General features: G+C 34.8%; 2 protein-coding genes across 7 annotated transcripts in view; one reads left to right on the top strand and one right to left on the bottom strand.

Annotated features, from left to right (window-relative positions):
* Positions 1–18,638, bottom strand: part of LOC125677249 (CD109 antigen-like) — a 291,878-nt gene that overhangs the window by 171,620 nt on the left and 101,620 nt on the right. The window lies entirely within an intron of this gene.
* The window catches only part of LOC125677268 (FMRFamide receptor-like), a 42,428-nt gene that overhangs the window by 13,314 nt on the left and 10,476 nt on the right, over positions 1–18,638 (top strand). For 4 of the 6 annotated variants that reach the window (XM_056163918.1, XM_056163909.1, XM_048915284.2 and 1 more), the window contains exon 1: positions 9,593–18,638. This exon is cut by the window's right edge. The exons of the other annotated variants lie outside the window; for them this stretch is intronic. The gene's annotated coding sequence lies outside the window, so the exon portion shown is untranslated. Of the gene's footprint in view, positions 1–9,592 lie in introns of those variants that run through there. 6 annotated transcript variants of the gene reach the window in all.

Genomic DNA, 18,638 nt, shown 5'->3' with positions numbered 1-18,638 from the left:
TCGAATTCAGACTTGCCTGGGGGAAAGAGAGATTGTATATTACAAAATTATAATTTTCATTATTGTAATCAAAATATTTCTGGGGATTCCTAGATTTACATACTACATACAGTATTATATACATGAAAAGATCCGATGTACAAGCAGACGAAAAAAATTATTTAAGTTGAAGTACTAGTAACACCCTCCAAAAATCATATATACCTGTGTACCACAATGCATCATGTTTTCCTCGTTAAAATGTTTGTTAAAATCATTTCTGATACATATTCTAATGAAATATTAAACATTATCAACTTACACTGAGCTTCATGCAGCTGCAATTATATAAATTTACTTAAAGTTGTATGACCCGATGTTCATGTATTATTTTTGTACATATAATTACTTTAAAGCAGATTGATTACTTTACAAAGTTATCAACTTTCCCTTAATTACATGTAAAAGAAAACAGTGAGAATATTATTTAGAAAGTAAATATAGTGTGGTACATATATAAATCATCCGGAAAACCTTGGGCCTTTCACCCAAAGCACGTGTATTCGGTGAAAGGCCCGAGGTGTTCCGGATAATGCATAAATTTTGCAGTGTTAGATGTCTATAAATAGCCCCACGCGTGTCAGGGGAATCCCAACATGATGTATCAACTCAGACGCAACTGTCTAGTTTAAGGCTGAAAAGAGCGTAAAACAACGAATTACTAAGAGGTATTTGATATTTCTATTTCTATTGAACTTATGGCACGGTACTGTTGTAACAAAATACACAGCTTTGCACAGATAAGACCACCGATGATCTGGAAAGTTTGAACTGGTCACGTGACTGTCACTTGAAATGGCAGAGTGACGCGGTTGTTTGTAAGCACCAATTTAGAATTAAATAATTTTGGTTAAAACAGGTGAAATAAATTAACGTACGTATGACATGTCATACAGCCTCATAACTATACATACGTGCGATGATTTAATAGCGTTTTTATGAGATGGAAAAAAATGTTGTAATTCGGACCATACAGCTTTAAGATGCATATTACTGTGTTTCATTATCATTAGATGGCTCATTTAAACAAGTAGTTCTATTTCAGGACGGCACAAATTATTATGAAAAGTGATATACTGGTATCGTGATACATATCTCAAAATGTAGTCTCTGTGTTCCACAATACACTTTTGTCATATCAATGCAATTGAAGCAGTTAGTCCTATCATATATCAAGCACTGTTTTACAGTATCAGGCTGAGTGAATTTGTTTACAATATTTTCTTCCTCAATAGCAGCAAGGTCATCATCATCAAATTCATGCAGCTCACTCTTTGAATTTTTCTTTTCTATGACATTTTGAAATCTAGATAGTCGTGAAAAATAATATGTGCAACACTCAGCCATTAATCAATTGAAAACATTTGTCACCACTTGAATCTCTCGTCCTCTTCAAATCCTCAGTAACATCAGCAGGGTTACATTTCCGACCAGATTGTTTGCCCTCTTAAAATTTCCTAAGGAGATATTTTCTTATCTTCTCATGGAATCAAGTCATTTTTATGGGTTTTCTTAGAGCCCGTCCCATCCTAGAATGGTTGTCATCCTGTGATTGTGTTCATATACATGTAGTTTTGCAAGTGAGCGCTAACCTCATTGCGCAGTTGAACCCACTGGTGTCTGATTTTGTCATGAGTTGTTTCCCTTTTTAACTGAAGTACATGTTTTCCAACAAGAATATGGTTTTGAAATCAAACATTTTTGTACAACATAACACAGTACTTTGACCTTGTATTACTTATGAAGTTAGTTTTCATATCATAAATTGTATTGTATGTGTGTTATATGGTTTATACCTAATCCAAATTTTACAAGAACAAGTAACTATTAGCCCGGGTTAAGGATATGTCTATTAATTTCGATTGAAATTAATGCCTCGAAGTTTCTGATGACCTTCGATGTGTTGGAAAACTGCAGTCTAGGATGTTCTGAGTGATTGATGTATTTATAGTCTTCAACATATAAAAAAATAATTATGCATGTACATTCAAAGAGCCCAGGCATAAACCATGCAGTCCCGATTGAAGCAGACTTTAAAAATAACATAAATATATAATAGTCATAGATTATATTCTGATCGTCAGTTGATCCACATGTATTCCCTATCTCGTACAAGCACACAATGCTATACAAATGAATTTTGACACTTGTAGGCCAAATTCAACTCCGTTATCTGTTATTACTGTACCATGGAAGATGTCAAGTAATAAAAAATATATAGGCCTATAGCATAATTGTTGAAAATAATGACATCTGACAATTTTTGTCACAAGTAGGCCTAGAGAGGGGAATAATTTCGCCCATTGCCAGCTCATACTCATTGGCATCCGTTATGATTTGTTTTGATATTATTTTTCATGCTGTCTGGGTATTAAAATAATTGCATCTGAAACTCCTTGAATATGCCAATATGGTGACATATTACTAGGCCTTCACTGTCGAATGTTCCAAACACGGTCTGAATACCTCCATGATGACAGATGCATGCCAACATCTTTCTGATACTCCGCAAGGACAACAAGGGTAGTTTACTTAGATTAAGGCTTGACAGTAAAGCATACTCCATTGGAATAGTGCCCCACACATACTATACATGAAGGACCATTAAAACACACTTTTGGATCCGCCATAATTATATTCCGCACACTTCGTCAGCATACATGAATTGAAATTACAGATTGACAACCAAAATTGTAAGAAAATTGAAACATCCAGTGATAAGTTTTAAAATGTTATATCAAAACTTTCAAAAGAAATATTTATTTGAGCATACTTTCTTAATTTGTTTACAGTTATATAATGAATGATGTATTTTTATACCCACTTTGCTGTTTTTAAATTTCAAAGGGAATCAATACCAGTGGTGTTTTGTATGGATTTGCATTAAGCATAGATCTTTCAAAGTTCAAATCTCTCCATATTTTTTAAACAAGGCCAAATAAATCAAAACCACTTTGTACATTTGGCAAACATACATTACAATGACTTTAGCATGCAAAATATGGAATCAATTCGTGAACGTGGACAAAAATGCAATTTTGCCTGATTTTTATATGGAATCTGATACTTAATTCTTCATTATACATACAAATGTACATTCAATTACATCATCAAACAAATCAGTTCAAAACAGATCAAACTTCATCCAAAACAATAAATGCTAAAAAAAATTCCAGCATTCTTTTAATGATAGTTTTGTTTTAAATTTTTTTTTTTGTTTATAAGTATCCAATAGTTTTCATGTGTATATATAAGTACTCCAGGTACTATTGGATAATGTATAAATAAAAACAAGATGTGTTTGTGAAACACAAATGCCCCCGATAATGGCCAATTCCAAAGATGGCCAAGGTCACAAGGGCAAATATCTTGGTACCAGTAGAAAGATCTTGTCAAAAGAAATGCTCATGTACAATATGAAAGCTCTAATATTTACCATTTAGAAGTTATGACCAATGTAAAAAAAAAAATTATTTAAGTAGGTCAAATGTCAAGGTCAAAAGGTTCAATACCAACGGAAAGATCTTGTAACAAGGAATACTCATGTGAAATATCAAAGCTCTATCTCTTACTGTTCAAAAGTTATTAGCAAGGTTAAAGTTTTCAAAAAGTAGGTCAAACTCCAAGGTCAAGGTCACAGGGGTCAAAAATGTTGGTACCCACGGAAAGGACTTGTCAAAAGGAATACTCATGTGAAATATCAAAGCTCTATCACTTACTGTTAAAAAGTTATTAGCAAGGTTAAAGTTTTCAAAAAGTAGGTCAAACTCCAAGGTCAAGGTCACGGAATCAAAAATGTTGGTACCCACGGAAAGGTCTTGTCACAAGGAATACTCATGTGAAATATCAAAGCTGTATCACTTAATGTTCAAAAGTTATTAGCAAGGTTAAAGTTTCAGACAGAATGACAGAATTACAAAATGACAGACAGGACAAAAACAATATGCCCCCCCCCCCCCCCCCCCCCCCCCCCCCCTTTTGCTGACGAAATGGTCGACTCGGAAATATAAAAGGAAAACACCAGTTTCCAATTTTGAATATAAGGCCAACGTTTTTAATATTTCGTTAACCAATATAAATAACTGCTGCAGTTTAGCATTACTGACATTTATATGAGTCGTTCTTTAATCAATAAACCATGTTCCAATGTGGAATGATGAACAGTACAATATTTTCATAGGTGCATTCATATCACACAACAACCCTTTTACATATGGCATAATAACTTAGCTCACTGTCTTTTTCTGACATGGCTGCAGCAGGTAACCTTTAATAGATTTCATCAGTTCATTTGCCTTTGGCTGATAATTTGAGGGTTTAGCTTTGCCTAAATATCATATGACAGTTGCTACATGAGTTTTTATATTTACTTTTGAGAAGTCAAACTGTATAACAGTTCTTTTCTTCCCTTGACCTATTTTTACTTTTTACATGCTGTGCATTTGTGCCCCTTTTCTTGTAGTATTTGTTTAGCTTTTCGTCAGTCACATAACGGCTTGAAAATCCTGTGCACACAGGAACAGGTTAGTGCACAAACGGAACTACAGTTATCTCCAAATAAATTCCTTTTCTTTAAGTCATAACTTCCAAATATTGAAAGTTGTGATGAAAATGACCAATATTCGTTAAAATATATGTATCACATTTATAACACACACACCCTCCCCCCAAAGCAAAAATATAGAATTGGGAAAATATTGGACTTGAACTCAGAATGTTTGTTTTAAGTGTAAGATTACCAAGCACCTAAACCACTAGGCCACCCAGGTATGCAAGTTTAAAGGTTTCACGTTTGTCAGGCTGCTAAATCTCAAGGTAAATTTTGAGAACGTTTTTTTCCATACTTTAGCAATTTTCAACAAGAGGGCCACCTTAAACCAAATTTCCTCAAATGGACTTAATATGTACAGTCATACTCAAGTAAAACAATTTTAGTGTTTTATTTCTGGTTTAGGGTGGCCTTTTGCAACAGTTTGCAATTTTTTAGGCCCATTTTAACGCTACATCTACTATATACGCTATATAATCACGGTGATGATTATGCTTATCAAATAAAGATACTGTCAACATATAGATATCATTATTGAGTAATTTTGGTAAACACAAGTATAAACTGACATTTTATAGCAGAGTATATTCAAGAAAAAATATTTATGTAGGCGAAATTGCATACCACATGATCTGCGCTACTTCTTTACTAACAGTTATCAAGTTCAGTGCATCTCTTGTCTGCTATATTATCCAGTGTCCAAAATTACCCATAATCGGGAATTACCCATTGTCCTGAATTACATGAATTGTTCCTAACTGTGTGTTATGAGGTAAGGTAAAATCTTTGAAATTATTATGATGAAAAAACTAGAAAACTGACACGGTCAGCAAGGGCCCCGCTGAGGGTTATTAGAGAAATTAAGTGACATCTGTATTTGATATAGCAATGTTTGGGGCTGGTATGTATGTTAGAATTAATAATATTCAAATATACATTGGAATGCAAATTTGTGAAAAAGGAATCATGAAGCATATTTATGAGAGACTGATGCAAATTTAAATTACTTCTGTTTGACACACACTCATCCACTACAAAATGGATAACTGTAGTACAAAATATGGTACATGTCATACTATTCGAAAAGGATTATGAATTTGACATATTGGTGTCTTGGAAAAGGAAATTCTGACATCGGGGCTCAGAGTAAGCATTTTCAAACACATTGTCATTTGATAAAAGTGTTCTACATCTTTAAAAATAGAAATCTATAGAATATGTCTTTACATACATAGGTGAGAAAGTTTCCATTATTCCTAGCCGAGACATACCATGTGTGCGCAAAAAAAAAATCAAAAGCAAATGTCAAAATTAAGCACTCACGTAGAAAATGTGGACCTTACCGTCAACAAGCGCAGTGAAACAAGCCATTTCGAGATTTTCACTGACGAAAGTTCGGTAACAGTAAGGAATAAGGTACACCCATTTTGTATCTATTTTGTGACTTTCTTTATTAAAAGGAACAGTTCTCCAAGGTAAACGTGCAATTACTACATAATTCAATTCTTGAAGCAGTTTCACTTTGCAACCAGATACAAGAAATTTTTATTTCGTATTCCAATCCCGATCGAAAGTTGTTGTCTGGGAATGACGTATTAATTCAATATACATGTAACATCAAGCATTTTTTATATCACATTAAAAAAAAATATATATATATATACACACACACACACACACATACACAATGTTGTAGAGTTATTTCTTGTAAATTTTCTATATTACGCTGCATATCATAATTCAAATTGAATTATCTCCCTTAGACAGTGGTAAACAGATACCGTCATAATAAGAAAGATGATGACATTCAAACAGACAGACAAAGTGACATGACTCCAAAATCTATAGGTGTCTTCCTCTTATTGTAAAGTATTTCTGTACAAAATTTGAAAACTGTACAATGAAAACTGTTTGAGGTGTCGTGTCACAAAGAAAGTGTTCATACAGTACCCGCAACGTTATTCTTGACATTCCTATCGTGCTCTATCGTGCGTGTATCCTATCGTATCGTGCGTGTATCCTATCGTATCGTGCGTGTATCCTATCCTATCGTGTATCAGGTTTTCCGTTTTCTATCGTGTTTTGCGTTTATCAGGTCTATCGTGTATCGTGTTTTGCGTGTATCAGGTTTTCCGTTTATCGTGAAAATCGTTTATCGTGTAGCTTCGGAAACTATCGGGATCGTTTATAAAATCTAATGAAAAAGTACGATACTTTCCGAAACCTTTATTCGTTTTGTTAAAGAAGTTATTTTTAGGAATCGAGGAAAGACGGTATATTTGAAGGAGAACATAAAGTTGTCGATTTTAAGGCAGAAGAAGAGATATTTGTCTGTCCAGAGAGAGAGTGAAAATTTATCACAATTTAATTCTAAGTAGTCTGGAAAGTAGGACAGTAAACCGAGCACAGTAAATCTGAAAGCTCCTTCTGAAGTTCATAAACATTTGTCTGTCTAGAAACAGTTATTTGTAATTAATACTAACAGAAAAATAGGGAGTTCCGATTTGAAAGGAAAAATCAGTAAATTACATTGTTTATCACATACATGTATATTTTAATAATGGTTCTTCTTCTTCCGATTTTTTTTCCACGTGTATGCTACTTATATAGCAACTGCTGAACTTGTGCGCGTCCTTATATCTGATTTTGTGTATCACCCGTGTTTTGACAGCTAACATTCTCAGGGACATTGTATTTCACACATTTAGAAGATTAAGTTTTAAAAGGGTGCAAGGGTGTTGCATCCCCCAAAATTCTGCTCAACTGGGCACGATTCCGCTGTCATCGTTGTTTTGTTTTTTATATACCTTGTACATGTACCAATACTCGTACGTGTAGATACTGGAAATTTATGTTGGTTTTGATGATTATTTGAATTTTTTTTACACACTAAGCGTTTCAAAATTGCGAATTTAAAACAAGCCGGGTTTTGTTTATGTTTTTTAAACAGTATATTTATGTTTTGTTAACAAAATATCAATTCAAATAAATATGTTCCAATTACTTATGACTATCAATTATCAATCATAGTGTAAAAATATCTAACAGGTGTAGTGCGGTTGATTTTTTTTAAAGCGGTCGTTATGAAAATAACTTGAGATGTTGAATGAGCCGTGAACTTAGAGCTTGATGCAAAATAACCCCCTCCTCGCTACACGCACAATATTACTTGGTTTTATTTCATACTCAGGGTAATATACATTAGCATAAGAGAGCTACTGAAGCATGATATCACTACATTATATTACATTTAGTTAATTCCCTGTATAATCTATATATTAAACATTAGGTGACAATATAAGTTTTAGAATCATTGGCTGATAAAATTCATATAGATATCAAATAATGAATTCAATGCCGTATATATTTTATTATTATTTTTTTTAATTTTAGCTGTGATGGCATTAAAAAAAACAAAAAAAACGTACGACCGTGGATTAAAGAAATTATATGGTACAAAACCGATCAATGTTTTAAACAAATGTTACCGCGACGGGGACAGGTAGCTGATAGTCATCCCGCGATGAGAACGCGGTTTTCCTGAGTTACCTATAGATTACCGCGTTAGATTTTTTCCCATCGCGAGAACGCGGGAAACAAGAAATCCGTTTTGTCCGTAATGTAGGTATATAATGAACATTGAAATCCTTCAATATTATTATCAACATAATGTAAACATAATGTAATTATGTTGTAGGTATCAAAATTTCGTTCCGTCTAAACCGTTTCTAAATTTACAACATTTCTATCAGGTTTTCCGTTTATCGTGAAGATGGTTTATCGTGTTTTGCGTTTATCAGGTCTATCGTGAAGATCGTTTATCAGGTTTTGCGTTTATCAGGTTTATCGTGTATCCTATCGTATCGTGCGTGTATCCTATCGTATCGTGCGTGTATCCTATCCTATCGTGCGTGTATCGTGTTCTATCGTTTATCATGTCAAGAATAACGTTGCGGGTACTGTAATAACAAAGATCATGCCATACAGACAGACAAAGTAAAATGACCCCAAAATCTGTAGGCATCTTCCTCTTATTGTAAATCCTTTCTGTACAAAATTTGAAAACTGTACAATAAAAACTGTTTGAGTTATCGCGTCACAAAGAAAGTGCTGATAGACGGACAATGCGATTTACTATAGGGCTTCCCGCATTTCATGTGGGGTCCTAATTACAGAAAGAGAAATTCATTTTTTTCTCTATAATTTTCATACTGATGGGGAAAGGAAACCGTGAAAGGTAAACTGATGCTAGTAATATTTCAGAAACTGAAATGTCTATAATCTATTATTCATCAAAGTAATCTATATATGATTGTGTTTCTGGTTATCAACCATGGCAACTTTCACATTTTAAGACTTTTATCCCACAAATTAATCAATTATTACATTTCAATGGTAGGTGCTTGCTACACAGCATAAAATGAACTCCAATATGCTATCAAACTGAAATCACTCTCCTGAGCTTCAAAGAAAATGTTCTTTTCTCTAAAATATATGATTGCATGATGTCACTTAATGAACTCTCCCTCAACAAAGAACAGTCATACAATTATTTCAGGATTATTAAATCAATTACTTTGGGATTACATTGAAATACAACTTTAAAAACAGAATTCATTGAACAACAACTTTCCATATGCAACATGTATATGTATTTTCATACAGATGGAATTGAAATACTTACTTAATTAGCATTATCATATTTAAAAATTCGCACTTTGTCTATGTATGATAATAAATAGTCTCATATTTTGGTGCAACCATAAATAATTTAGAATGATCTGATACGAGATCAGGCTGGGATTTCTCAAAAAGAAAACCCACCTAAAAATATAGTCTTTAAGTTTTCTTTTATTTCCATATCAGGCAGACGATGAGCAAAGTTAAAGTTTTAGTTTGGGTCAAAATCCAAGGTCAAGGTCACAAGCTCAATCCATCAATTCTTGCCATCCCGAATACATATACAAAATATGACAACCTATCTTAAATAGTTCAGAAGATATTGCTAAGGTTAGGGTTTTTTAAAAGTTAGATCGAACTCCATGATCAAGGAAAAGGTTTTCTCAATAAGATTGCACATATGAAATCGCTATCACTCACAATTCAAAACCTATGAGAAAGCTTCAAGCTTCACACAGACAAAAGACAATATCCCATCCCTTTAGTCAAAGAGACACAAAAACAATATTTTGAATCCACACAACCTAGGAATACTTGCAGTTAGATATTATACATTTATTACATGATAGTGAGGGAGATATGAAGATTTATTCACCCAAGAAAAATTATATTCCACAAGGGCAACAAAACCGAAACAAAGCAAGACTACAAAAATGCATTTGAAATTGGAGTCCGCTCATCTATACATTGCATAAAGCTGAGATCGCCCCAACGGTAACACGTACAGCGTCATTAACGTATTACGGTAGAGGGTACAAACAGTGCTCGAGCTGGGCTTCGCTGTTTTCGCCAATGGTGAATTTTTTTTCAAAAATGGCGGGGAAAAAATTAAAGTGGCGATAATCCCTTTTTGCAATAATTTGTATTTTAAAATCTGTCTTGTGTTTTCCTTTGTTGCCTGTTTGTTTATGCAGTCAAAATCTGTTTACTCAGTCATCGTGTGTGACCGGAAATCTCGTGTCGCCCCAGTGCACACAGAGCTGGTCACGAAGGCCAGATAATAGCCTCAGGTAATCTATGGCTGCAAAAAAGTCGGTGATTATGTAATAAAGTACATTGGACAGCTGTACGTGTACCCTGCTGTGGTCAATTGTTTAACATTTAAAATCTTAATTCATTATCGTGTTATCATCTCCACATTAATGTCAATTCTTAACCACAGAACCGACCGGTAATTAAATTGACCGTATTATTGTGTATAATGTATATACAATTGGCCAAGCTCGTTGATTACAAGATTTTGATTTAGATGTGTTTGATATGGACATAGCAATTTTGATAAATAATTTTCTTTGAAGTTCGGTGCACATTTACAGTATAAAAATGCTAATCTCACAAGACTATGCACCCATTCTATTTTGACACTAAACTTGTAGCTTCTGACCCTAGTCAGTCTAAAATTAAAAAAAATATATCTATGTTTGGCTTTACAGACAACCCAACCGGCCATCTGATTCTGTCCTAATTGCAAAATCTAGCTACCATACCAAAACGGAAATTTAATAGGGAATGGTTGAGATACGACTCTAAATTGGGCTTGATGTTTTGGGACATCTGCATTTCGAGCAATGTACACAATGTTTTCACTGAGGGGTGTAGCATCATGAAGTTTATATTTATATGATTTATTATCTGATTTTTTATTTCCACAATAGAATTCAATTATCAAACAAATCAACTTATTATTTCAGAAAGAAGTGTTTAGGTATGGTAGCTGGGTATGATTAAGTAATGTAGCTGATTCCAAATGCTAAAATCAGTGTAATGAATAAAATAATATGATGGAAAGAATTGTAAAGCATGAGATTATTTGCGCCACGCCGCACCCCGAAAAAGTGGCGAAAGGGAATTTTGGTCCAGTGGGAGCACTGGGTACAAACAATGAAACAGTGATATGATAATCAGTTTTTGTATTTCCATTCTCATTGAATGCTGATTTACTTGCTAGTTTTCGTATCAACCAAAACCAGGCCCGCATATTTTGTGCCTTAATATGAGCTATGAAAGTACAATGACTCGGATTTATTGTACGTCACAATAAACTATGTCTACCTTGCTGTAAAATGTATGGAAAATGCACAAGGTTGCCCAAGAGATAAATATGATGGGGAGATATGATGTTTGAGAGGGAGATATAAGAGATTACGTACGTTTTGCATAGAATTCTCATACTGAGGTATAATAATACACATTTATTACATGATAAAGAGGGAGATATGAAGATTTATTCACCCAAGAAAAATCGTTGCCCTCAGGGAATATGATTTTTCTTGGGTGAATAAATCATCAAATCTCCTCACTATTTTGCAATAAATTGTTTATTATACCAAAACAAAGCAAGTTAGACTAAAAAAAATGCATTTGAATTGAAATTAGAGTCTGACTCATCTATACATTGTATGTAGCTGAGATCACCCCAACAGTAACACCGTGCCATCAACGTATTAGAAGGTAACAAACAACGAAACACAATGATATGACAATCAGTTTTTGTATTTTCATTCTCCTTGAATGCTGATTTACTTGCTTGTTTTAGTATCAACCAAAACAAGGCGATTAAACTGTGTATCACAGACCTGCATATTTTGTTCCTTACGAACTATGAAAGTGTACAATGACACAGACTTATTGTGATGTCACAATACACTTCGTTTACCTTGACATTAAAATGGAAAATGCATGAGGTTGCCCAAGGAGTGAAATATGATAGGGAGATATTATGTTTGAGAGGATCGAGATATGAAGTTTTATCATCCCTGGCACGTGACTGTCTAGACCAATCAGATTACGTGTTGCATTTAGAATTCTCATACTGAGGTGTAATAAGATTCAATGTGACCCTGCTAATTTTGAAAATAATTTCCTGTATATTCCAACATAAATTTTGATGTCCTGTATTGTGGCCCCCACCTTACCCCCTCGGGCCCCTGAATTAAACAAACTTGAATTTGCACTACCTGAAGATGCCTGCATATCGATATGAATATAATCATGGTCCTGCTGGTCTTCAGAAGATTTTTAAAGATGGTTCCCTACATATATCCACATAAAACTTTGACCCCCTATTGTAACCCCACCCTATCCCAAGGGGTCTTGATGTGAACACACTTGAATCATCTTTCTTGTAAATTTCAAATTTCCAGGCCCAGTGGTTCTTGAGAAAAATATTTTTTTCAAATGCCCCACACCCTCATTTAAAAACGATTGTGGCACTAATCAATGGAACAAACTTGAATCCTTTATACCAATACATGCTCTGTGGCAAATTTGGCTAAAATTAGCCCTATAGTTCTGGAGAAGATGTCGAAAATGTAAAAAGTTAACTGATGGATGAACAGATAGAAAGATGATAGACAAAAAGTGATAAGAAATTCAGCTCAAGTGAGTAAAAAAAACCAGTGACATTTAAAAGTTATGATTTAATCCAATCTTGGAACATATTTCATTTAGATATCTAATGTTTGGCCTGTATAACTTCCACATAATACATTGATAAAATGATACATACTCAGTCATTTCAAATAATAGTATCAAACTGTTCTACAGAAATTCTGAAAAAAGATTTCACAAATATGTTTATAAAATAGAAAATGCTTTCAAAACGGTAAATGGGGTGGAATTTACCTTTGTTAAGAGACTTTATCAATGTCTGCAAAACTTGATAGAGGGGCGCAAAAACATACAATTATCAAACTTAAGGTTAAACTGCAAGGTTGCTGAAATGAATTGGATACTTCTGTAATACCCAATCCTCAAAGAAAACATGGTTATAATTTGTAAAACTGATTTGCAAGCATCATAACATTCAGTGACAACAGATTTAGCTTGTCATACTCCTTAGCTTTTTATACCCAATTAAAAAGGTCAAATTGCAACAACTCAGGTGAAGGGGTAAAATTGTAGCAACTCCAATGAGAAATAAAGAGGAGCCTTATTGAAGTAATGGAATCAATGGGACTTTTAAATCATTTTTCACTGCAATAACTCATATTGCCAGATATCATAAACAATAATCTAATACATGGTATGATGCCCACAGTACATAATACACCTGTGAAAAGCTAATATAGGGTTTTTTTCTTACACTATGATTTGTAGAACTTGGCTTCAAGTAGTATCAGCAATCATCAGGGTGTGACATTCTTTCTTTGCATCTTAAAATCAAGACAAATCATGTACTCTCTGTGTAGTATTTTCACTTGGCACAGGATGCATCCTTGCCTCCAAAGGTTCCGTCTGTATCCTGCTACTACAAACTTGACCTTGAGAAACAATAGGCATCCTCCACTTGGCATAAAGTGGATGTGTACAAAGTTTGATGGTCCTAGCCCCAAAAGTTCGATCTGTATACTGCCTACAAGGTTTCCTATTTAGTGATACTGTGACCTTGACCTTTGACCTTCAAAAATAATAGGTATCTCCCTTTCATTATGGTGATCAAATGTACCAAGTTACAATATCTTGGAGCTTACGGTTTGGTTTGTATCCTGTCTACAAGGTTTTCCTTCCACTATGGGATACTATGACCTTGACCTTAGACCTTGAAAAACACTGGGCATCTTTCTCTCATCATGGTGATCAAATATATCAAGTTGTAAAAGCCAGGAGCATACAGTTTGTTCTGTATCCTACCCGCAAGGTCAGGACGGACAGACGGATGATCCCATACCATAACGTCCCATCTTTGACGGGCGTATAAAAAGGTTAAGCTATAGGAAACTACCAAGAAATTAAGAGCATTTGCTTGCATGATGGGATTTCGCCAGTTCACAGAGTTTAGGTATTCAATGTATAACGAAAGGATATAATGAACAATTCTGAATGATTTAAATCAAATCGAGAGGTCCACAGGCCTTATCAGTCACCCGAGTACTAGCTTAAAGTATCACTAGTCCTAAGACTATTTTTTGTACATCCTTTCCTGCTTTTCATAAATATGCATTTAGTTTTTATATTGCATTAGCAAACTTAAAATCCTTCAAATCGTTATAATAATTTTGACACCAACCTGAAACTAAACACTTACCCCCTATACTAGGATCATGGAATTTACAATTTTGGTAGAGGACTACTTGCTCCTTCTAAATATCCATTTAGTCGCACTAAAGAAGATGTTATTTGAATGTTTTAAACATAAACACTATCCATCAAGTTTGGCCCCAACTTGGGGTTCAGAACCCCTAACCCGGGGATCATGAAATTTACAATTTGGTAGAGGCCTTCTTCCTGAGACTACATCACTATACATTTAGTGCTTCTTACACATGTGCAATTCTAGAGAAAATGTTTGAAAATTGGGCAATTTTGGGCAGTTTTTGCCCCTCCCCTAGGGCCCCAGGGGTGGACGAGTCCTGAAATTTACTCATCCCAAAGATGCTATTATCATACCAAATTTGAAAAGAAATGGAATGGTAGATATCAAGAAGAAGTGAAAAATTTCTATTGTTCACACATTTAATAACTGACAATTTTCGCCTCACCCTGATACCAAAACCCCTACCCTAGCTGGGATCATCAAATTTACGATTTTGGTAAAAGACTTAACCTGCTCTTTCTAAATATCCATTTAGTTCCAATTTAGTATTAATAGCAATAAAAAAGATGTTATTTAAGTGCTTTACATATAAACACTATATATACCAAGTTTGGCCCCGCCCAAGCGTCAGAACCCCTACCCCGGGGATCGTGAAATTTACAATTTTAATAGAGGCCTTCCTGCTCTACATCACTATGAATTTAGTTTTTCTTACACATCTGTGGTTCTAGAGTAAAACAGATTTTTGAAAATTGGTCTATTTTTGCCCTGCCCCTAGAGGTGCAGGAGTCCTGAAATCTACAATTTGTCTCCCTTGTCCAAAAGAATTGCTTCATACAAAATTTGAAAAGAAATGGAATAGTAGTTATCAAGAAAAAGTTAAAAATGTTCAATTGCTAATGCACGACGGATGACAATTAACTGCAATAGGTCATCCGAGTTTACTCAGGTGACCTAATTAATGTTTATTGTTAAATAATAATGAAAGTGAAGTAGATCAAATTCACATGAAGTCAGCTGCCAGGAAAATGATTAGAAGCTGACCTTTACACTTTTTGAAAGAATCATCTGCCCTTTGTAAAAATAAGAAAAATCTAATTTACAAAAATCTTTTGAAAATATTTAAAGAAAAGCTGCGCTTCCCATGAAGACTTCAATGTAAAATTCTAGGTGAAATAAATCAAACAGCAATAAAATTTTTGCAATTCCTATGGTGGAGAATTGAGTCAATGATAACCAAAAAAATCTCACTTACTAGACATGAAATATGGTCGTTATACGTTGAAAACCTTACATATGAATGAACAGAACAACAAAATTAATGTTTTAAAAAGGGCAAATTTTCTTCCCTTGATATTTAGTGCAGCAAAGGTATCTCGGATAACACATTTCCTAAACATATTAGCTCACATTGCTTTAATTGACATCAGGAAGTACACATCATTACCAATCCTTTGCCTAATCAGCCAGGAGTAGAGCACTTAGAACACGAAGAAGCAATTTACCTGATTTAAAGTATAGGTACATACACCTAGAAATAAACCAGGGCAAGCAAAAAAAAAAATTCTTCTCATGACTTCATTCAGAAGCATATGTGGAATGAAAACTAGTTTAATAAAATGCAAAATTGTTGATTTTTCCATGAAATTTCCCTTAACAGTTGAGCATTCATGAATATTTATGATAGGTTTACAATTACTTTTGATATATACTTCTTCATGTTAGATCATTCCATGTACATCTATTGCTTTTTAGATTTGTTGTAATATTTCTTTCTTCAATTTTCTAATATTTTAAACTCTTTATTTTCAACAACCCTATACGTCCTGGTGCATGCATGAAGTTGTACAAGGCCTTTTTCCGTTGCAGCATAATTTCCACATTTCACTGTATCCCACACACTATAAAATTTAAACTGCAGTGAAAATTAAACGCATTAGATATTTATTTTTGAACACCTGTTGTGCTGATAAGCACACTTTAGTGTGAATTTTCATAAAGTGTATATCAAAATAACTAAAGATGCAATCATAGCATTCTAATCATTTTTCCATACAATAAAAATTCATCAACTGAAATCCAAGTTTTCACAACAATAGAGAAAATGAGGAGTTTGACAGTGTGGGGACTTACTACACAGGGTCATAAAATCAGTCTGTCAAGATGTTCTAGCATATGCAACTTGAGATCGTGTGAAACTGTAATTGCAAATCATTTTTGTCAAGATAATGATATTAATTTTCCTAAAAAGAAAAATTTGAAACTCTAAGTTATGAAGGCAAAGTGTTTGAGAGGCAATATAGTCATTAAGTTCATAGTGAGTGTCAAATTCATGCTCGATATCTCAGCAGCCAGTTCTTCATGGATATACTTGATAGTTATATGAGCACATCACTGGCCAGCATGTGTACACAGACTGTGATTCTTAAATCTTACAGCATGAATTCTAAATAAGTTGCTCCTGTGCATTTGGTAATTATCATGATCAATGTATTCAAATCTCACAAGCTTGTGTATTAATTTCTACACCCTTTACTCTGGTCAGATATTTCACCAATAAGCTTAAAAACGTTAAAAACAAGAGGTACTGTGAGCAATGCTCACTAAGAATACCCCCCGCTTACCCCAATCTCCCAAAGGGTGTTGGTAATAGGTATAAACTACCTCTTTTCTGAGTGTAAAAAACAAATGGCATGACAAACCGAACCACATTGCTACATCGATGTCCAGTGCACGTGACCTTTGACCTTTTGACCCCAAAATTGATAGGGAACATCTTCATCCCATGGGTAGTCCATATGTATGGTATCGTGACTGTAGGTGGAAAGGATAACGCTTTAGAGCCAGGAAACCATATTGCTACTTCGATGTCCAGTGTGCTTGACCTTTGGACCCAAAAATCAATAGGGAACATCTTCATCCCATGGGTAGTCCATATGTATGATATGGTGACTGTAGGTGGAAAGGATAACGTTTTAGAGCCCGGAAACCATATTGCTACTTCGATGTCCAGTGCGCTTGACTTTTGACCTTTTCACCCCAAAATCAATAGGGAACATCTTCATCCCATGGGTAGTCCATATATATATGATATGGTGACGGTAGGTGGAAAGGATAATGCTTTATAGCCTGGAAACCATTGCATCTACAGACGGACGGACAACCCGATTCCAGTATCCCCCCCCCCACAATTTGTTGCGGGGGGTATAACTAACACCTCAGATGTTTTCCTTTCAAAGTATGGTTTCTAATGAAGGGGCAACAATACGAGGGTGAGTCAATAAGCAACCAGGAGCTTAAATTATTTCCAGTTGAGATCCACCTCCCTTTTTCGATGTAATTGCCCTCTAGTGTGATGCACTAAGACCAACGGTGTTCAAGTGCCACGATAGCCCAGGACTGAAAAAGTCAGGGTGACATTTCCATTGACCCACTCCTCAACTGACGTCATGACTGATATCCTTTTTCAAGTTTGAAAATAGAAAGAAGTCACTAGGAGCTAGGTCAGATGAATAGGCAAGATGTGGTATTAATTCATACCTGTTTCACTTTACAGCATCCATTGCAACTTTGCAAATGTTGACTCGCACATTGTCCTGTTGCAGCAAAACACTTTTAGAGAGTTAAATACCTCAGCGTTTTTCATAGATGGCGGTTTTCAGCTGGTCTAGCAGGTTTGCATAGTAGTCACTCCAGTTATTGTATTTCTCTAGGGTAAAAAGTCCAACGTAATAGCACCTTTTGCATCCCTAAATACTGTGGCCATCACCTTGCCAGCAGATTGGTTGCGTCTTCAACTTCTTTGGCCTCGTGGGGACCCAGGCCCTACCCACTGATGACTCTGAGCTTAATTCTCTGGCTCATAATAATGAACCCAAAGTCTAATCAACAGTCAACAGACACAAAAGAAAATCATCTTTTGACCTAAAACGTTTCAACAAAGTGCTGCATACTGATCCCCTGGTTGCCTCTTTATTTCTCAAATCTCGTGTCAATCAAGCAAATAATTCTTAAAATATAGGAGACAATATATTACTATGTCCAGTTTAATCCTTCACCTTTGACCATGTGATCTCAAAATCAATAGGGGTCACCTTATCCTGAAGATGTACCAGTGTACCAAGTTTGATGTCTGTCAAGCAAAGGGTTCTCAAGATATTGAGCGGACAGTTTATTCCAATGTCTAATAAGGTTTTGAAATTCGAACAGTGACCAACTTTTGTATTGTAAAGCTGACTGTTCACCTCATACTGTCATTTGGCCATTTCATCATGCCTCGAAGGTCATTCATCAAACAAAAGAATTCTTCAGACCCAAGATTCTTTGATTTTCTTC

The sequence above is a fragment of the Ostrea edulis genome, chromosome 1 (genome assembly GCF_947568905.1).
Source record: "Ostrea edulis chromosome 1, xbOstEdul1.1, whole genome shotgun sequence".
Classification (NCBI taxonomy): Eukaryota; Metazoa; Mollusca; class Bivalvia; order Ostreida; family Ostreidae; genus Ostrea; species Ostrea edulis.
This window is presented reverse-complemented; position numbering and strand designations above follow the sequence as displayed.